Raw genomic sequence first — 7,402 nt, forward strand, 5'->3', positions numbered from 1 at the left:
AAATAAATACTGGAATGGAATGGATGTCATACATTCAGTAATTGCGACATATAGTCTTAGAGAGTAAACCCGCTACATTTTCCTTATTAGTAGCAAGTGATCTTTTATATGCACCATCCCACAGACAGGACAACACATACCACGGCCTTTGATATACCAGTAATGGTGCACTGGCTGGAACGAGAAATAGCTTACCGACGGTGATCGAACTCAATCCGACCGCGCATCAAGCGTCCCGCCCCGAAGTCAGTTTGATAGAACAGCCAAGGGGTGCAGCTGAGTCTAAAGTTCGAACTGCCTGTATCACGTAATAAGATTTAACCTTATCAGTTTCATGGTAAGTTTTAAAGAAACTTTTTTTTTTATCTCACAAAATGTTATTTGAATTAGTATGGGTTTAAAACTTAATAATATGTTTTTATGTGGATTTTAAAGGGACAGATCCTAGATAAAACAGTTATGGAGTCGAGTTTTAGTCTATTTTTTAACGGTATTTCACCGTTTTAACTTCACAAACTCTTGTTTCATTCTCTTGTAACGTTATCCAAATGTGTTACAAGTTTGTAACTAACCAAGCTTAGTGTCCATTTTTACGAGTTAAAACTAGATAATAATGGAAAAGTTTTATTTAACGACGCACTCAACACATTTTATTTACGGTTATATGGCGTCAGACATATGGTTAAGAACCACACAGATATTGAGAGAGGAAACCCACTTTCGTCACTTCATGGGCTACTCTTTTCGATTAGCAGCAAGGGATCTTTTATATGTACCATCCCACAGACAGGATAGCACATACCACAGCCTTTGTTACACCAGTTATGAAGCACTGGCTGGAACGAGAAATAGCCCAATGGGTCCACCGACGAGGATCGATCCTAGACCGACCGCTTCAAGCGAACCCTGTACCACTGGGATACATCCCGCCTTTAACTTTATTAATTACAGATGCCAATTCAAGTATACATGCCAATTCATCGATTCCCCTTTGACGCAAACGGAGGGGCGCATAGTCCCCTCTTGTAAGAAAGTCATTTTGAAAGAAGAAACTCGTGTAGGTATAGATAAATAGGTTTATTACAATTAAAACATATCAAAATTTACAAACAGTTACAGAAATTCGCCAGTTCTATTCATAAATCAGTTTATATGGAATAAACACATCGGTGCCACATCACGAATTTAATTACTTTACTGCATTTCTGTACGAAATGATATCATATGGCACCATATGGCATATAACACAGCATATGCTGTGAAATAATTTTATATTGTGAAAGATGACATCATATAGAATCATATTACGTCATTCTTTACACGGTGGAAAGAAATTAGTGACGTATAATGACAAAAACAAAACAAAACAAAATGCAATAAAACAAAGACAAAACAAATACAGGCATAGCAGAAGCAAGTAAACACTGGGGGGAGGGGGAGGGGGAGGGGCTGACTGAGATAGAGGGCGCAAAGAAAAGTTTCTAGGAGGTTTGAGCGGTATGCTCTCGCTTAAAATTTTAAAAATCAGATGTCCTGAAATGCAATTTCCTGCATTCCACAAGTAAAATTCATCTCTGCCTTTTGATTTACTACGAACAATAAAAACAAGCTGGCCATTGGGTTTGCAGTTGACCTAGATAATGTAGATAAGCGAGCATTGCGAAACTATAGCGAAGTGGTGGGCCTTTTATGTACCAAACAGAACTGGATCATCTATTCTAAATGCTTAAATAATAAAAAATATTCCAGACACTGCAGCTTCTTCTATTATCGGGACGCCAGTAGAACTGGGAATTTACGCGATTTGCGCAGGCGCTGAGCTTCTCCTATTAGCGGGACGCCAGTAGAACTGGGAATGTACGCGATTTGCGCAGGCGCTGAGGTTCTCACGTGATTTTGAACAAATTTAACTGTCTTGATTGAGGGGTCGTCTCATACCTCCATAGAGGTATGGTACAATACATTTCCAGGGGTCGATGGGGGATTTGCCTTGAAATTTTAACAGTGACCAGCGGTTGGTAAGGGGGTGTTAATAATTACGTAACGCTCTAGGGGTAGAGGAAGGGGGCGGTATGTTCGATATACGTAACATTTATGAAGACTATATGTTATTTCTATTCATTACTTAGACCTAAAAATGTGGGGGTTTTTTTTTGTATTTTTAATGTGCGGTCGGTCTAGGATCGATCCCCATCGGCGGGATTGTTCCAACAAGTGCGCCATGACTGGTATATAAAAGGCCATGGTATGTGATATCCTGTCTGCGGGATGGTACATATAAATGATCCCTTGCTAAAAAAAAAAAAAAAAAAAAAAATTTTTTTAAAATGTAGCGGGTTTCCAAGGCGCGTGTGCAGGGATTTCAGCGGGGTTGGGGGTTATAGACTGCGTTGAGCGAAGTTTATATGGGGCCATGTTCCCCCAGAAAATATATTTCAATTTTTTTTTTTTTATCTTGGTCAGGTAAGGGTTTCGACCCCCAATACCCTCCCCCTTGCACATGCGCCCGTTTCCTCTCTTAGATTATATGTCAAAATTACCAAACGTTTGACATCCAAAAGCAGATGATTATTAAATCAATATGCTCTAACACTGATGTTGTTAAACAAAACAAACTATATTTACCCTTTCCAAACGAAATAATATTTATTTGAATTTGTCGATTTTACCACACGTAAAATTAAAAAGTGAAAACGGTCATTTTCTACTTTAGTATATTTTATTAAAAATATATACATGATCAATGTGTTATACAAACTAAACTTTGAAAGTTCTACTAACACTTTATAAAATATTAATTCTTAAATAGGAAGGTACGATTGTCGATAGTACGTTGTCAAGATCAAAACCGGTTTTAACGAAAGAATAGTACGTATCCTCAACCGAACGTTCTTTGTACAGCGCAAGATTTCTCATTTAATTTTTTGAGACGAACTCTACAATTTCGAATCCGCAAATGCACGTGTTAACTGAAATTGACAACAGGCTGTCATTTGTGGTTTGCTGAGCAATGGCCGCACAGGCGACGAATTGAGCGTATACTTTTGACGTTCTCCGTTCATAGCGAACACACACGAATTTTTTTAAAGTGCAGTTGAACTTGTATTTCATATTTGTGCATGATATGATTATATGGAAACCAGACACTGTAACTTTAATGTTTAACCATACTCCAGCACATTTCATTTCCACTTATTTTCGTGCTTATATCCAATTAAGGTTCAAGCACGCTGTCCTGGACACACACCTCAGCTATCTGGCCTGTCTGTCCGGGACAGTGGGTTAGTTGTTGGTGGTTAGTGGTTAGTGTTTAATGAGATCGAAGAGGGTGTAGTGGTCTTACGCCTACCCACTGAGTCGTTAAAACTCGCTCTGGGTGGGAGCCGGTACCGGGCTGCGAACCCTGTACCTACCAGCCTCGTGTCCGATGGCTTTAACCACGACACCACCGAAGCCCAAAATACCCAAGCATAAAATTACGCATGGGCTTTTGGGTCTCAAACGAAGGTAAGTATATTAATATGCCAGTTCTTTGACGCGATAGTGTCTAAGTAAGGAATAGTTAATTCTTTTGACAGTTAATTGCCTTGCCGCTTGTCTTAAGGCTCGGATCCATGGAGGTACTTAGAGTGCGCACTCCTTCCCCCCCCCCCACCCCCCTCCCCCCCCCCCCCAAACCAAATTCCCCCAATCCAGTGTTTTAACGACTGTGTAATTATAATGAATTTATGTTTTAGGTAGTATGGGGATATAATGTGGTTAATAGAGTGGGGTTTTTTTTCAATGCCGTCATATTTAATTTTAATGAATGTACTTTGAAATATATGCTGTATTATCAACTCAGAAAAATCCAGTATCTTTTCCGGTGACAATACAAAAGTATTATATTTCTTATGAAAGATACACACATACACACAAATACACACATACATATTCACTGATACACATACCGATACATACACAGATACACGCACGCACGCACGCGCACACATACACACACATGCATATACATATACATATATGCACACACAAATGCGCACATACACACATATATACGCATACACGCACACAAATAAACACCAATGGACACTCAAAACATACAAATAAATACTTTTACATAAATGCATATAGCCACACACACACACAAATAAACACATACACGTATACATACATACACTAACATAACACACATACACACATTAACATATCACACACACACATACACGCATACATGCACACACGAATAAAAATAATATAGCACATAGGCTTATACACATACATACACACAGCGCATGCACCAGATTACTCATTAAGTATATTTACTCACATAAGTAAATAGAGATAAAGATGGTTTTGTTTAACGACACCACTAAAGCACATTGATTTATTAATCATCGGCTATTGGATGTCAAACATACCACGGCCTTTGATATACCAGTCGTGGTGCATTGGCTGGAACGAGAAATAGCCCAATAAGCCCACCGACGGGATCGATCCTAGACAAACAAGATAGCACTTACAATAACCTTTGATATATTAGTGATGAGACTACTGGTGGTTGGCACGGGAAAAACACCAATTGTAGAATGGGTCCACCGAGGGGATACGATCCTTCGACCAAATCACTTCAGGTGAGTTCTCTACCAACTAATCTAGATCTCTCTCCCACATACCGGCCTGGGTGGCGTCGTGGTAGGCCATCGGTCTACAGGCTGGTAGGTACTGGGTTCGGATCCCAGTCGAGGCATGGGATTTTTAATCCAGAGACCGACTCCAAACCCTGAGTGAGTGCTCCGCAAGGCTCAATGGGCAGGTGTAAACCACTTGCACCGACCAGTGGTCCATAACTGGTTCAACAAAGGCCATGGTTTGTGCTATCCTGCCTGTGGGAAGCGCAAATAAAAGATCCCTTGCTGCTAATCGGAAGAGTAGCCCATGTAGTGGCGACAGCGGGTTTCCTCTCAAAATCTGTGTGGTCCTTAACCATATGTCTGACGCCATATAACCGTAAATAAAATGTGTTGAGTGCGTCGTTAAATAAAACATTTGTTTCTTTCTTTCTCTCCCACATTGTTAACGTCTTTGCTGAAAGCCTCAAAATGTATAGGATGATATTTACTAAACACGGTATAATGTCAATACACGAGATTGATTGTATGTCTCCAATCCGTTATCTTTGACTCAAGTGAACAGATATGTTTGGCAGTCAGTACAGGGATACTCCAGATATCATTGGCTTGTCAGCGTATAGCCTACTGTCCTCCTTAAATATCCGTGTCACAAATACACTCAGCATATACACGCGAGGGCGCGCGCTCAAGCACGCACGTATACACACATACGCACACGTACACAAACAGGCATACACATTACACGTACACGTACACATAAACATTACACGAACATATTGACAGACATACACATTACTCATACACATACACATTACCGCACGCGTTCATAGACATGCATGCGCAGGTACACATTACAGACACACGTTCATAGACATACATGCGCACGTACATATTACAGCACGCGTTCATAGACATACATGCGCACGTACACATTACAGACACACGTTCATAGACATAGTCATACATGTACAGGTACCAATTACTGCACACGTTCATAGACATACATGCGCACGTACACATTACATACACACGTTCATAGACATACACGTACACATTACATACACACGTTCATAGACATACACGTACACATTACATACACACGTTCATAGACATACACGTACACATTACATACACACGTTCATAGACATACACGTACACATTACATACACACGTTCATAGATATACACGTACATATTACATACACACGTTCATAGACATACACGTACATATTACATACACACGTTCATAGACATACATGTACACATTACAGCACACGTTCAAAGACATACACGTACACATTACAGCACACGTTCAAAGACATACACGTACACATTACAGCACACGTTTAAAGACATACACGTACACATTACAGCACACGTTCAAAGACATACACGTACACATTACAGCACACGTTCAAAGACATACACGTACAGGTACCCATTACAACGCATGTTTATAGACATACACGTACACATTACATACATACGTTCAAAGACATACACGTACATATTACAGCACACGTTCAAAGACATACACGTACACATTACACCACACGTTCAAAGACATACACGTACAGGTACCCATTACTACGCATGTTTATAGACATACACGTACACATTACATACATACGTTCAAAGACATACACGTACACATTACAGCACACGTTGAAAGACATACACGTACACCTTACAGCACACGTTCAAAGACATACACGTACAGGTACCCATTACAACGCATGTTTATAGACATACACGTACACATTACATACATACGTTCAAAGACATACACGTACATATTACAGCACACGTTCAAAGACATACACGTACAGGTACCCATTACAACCCTTGTTTATAGACATACACGTACACATTACATACATACGTTCAAAGACATACACGTACATAGTACAGCACTAGTTCAGACATACACGTACACATTACAGCACACGTTCAAAAACATACATGTACACATTACAGCACACGTTCAAAGACATACACGTACACATTACAGCACACGTTCAAAGACATACACGTACACATTACAGCACACGTTCAAAGACATACACGTACACATTACAGCACACGTTCAAAGACATACACGTACACATTACAGCACACGTTCAAAGACATACACATACAAGCACACATTACATCACACGTTCAAATACATACACGTACACATTACAGCACGCTTTCATAGACATACACGTACACATATCACACGTTCAAAGACATACCCGTACAGGTACACACACATCGAATCCGTCCCTGTACAAAAACACACCTCTCCCTGACCTGATTTCACAAACACCCCTCCCAGGACATACCCCTGTACATAAACCATTGAGATTGGTTACAGGGGACCTGGCCCGTGTCATTTGCAATTACCTTTGTTTGTTTAAACTCATCATTCACAATATGCACTGTGGTTTTACATAAATATATAACAATAATATTTTTATATACTTAACATTTGTGACACCCAATAGCCGATGTATATTTTGTGCTGGGGTGTCGTTAAACATTCATTCATTCATATTTATTCATTCATTCATTCATTCATTCATTCATTCATTCATTCATTTCATCCATGCATTCATGCATTCATTTATGCATTCATTCATTCTTCATCATTCACAATATACAACAATAAATTGGTCTGAAAATCCATCTCTGGGCATCTTTATTTCAAGCTCTTTCGGGGAGGATGCCCCCGAATCCCCCTTCCTCCCCCACATCCGAACTTGCTACATTTCGATACTAGACTTATTT

Source organism: Gigantopelta aegis, chromosome 5 (genome assembly GCF_016097555.1).
Source record: "Gigantopelta aegis isolate Gae_Host chromosome 5, Gae_host_genome, whole genome shotgun sequence".
Taxonomy (NCBI): Eukaryota; Metazoa; Mollusca; class Gastropoda; order Neomphalida; family Peltospiridae; genus Gigantopelta; species Gigantopelta aegis.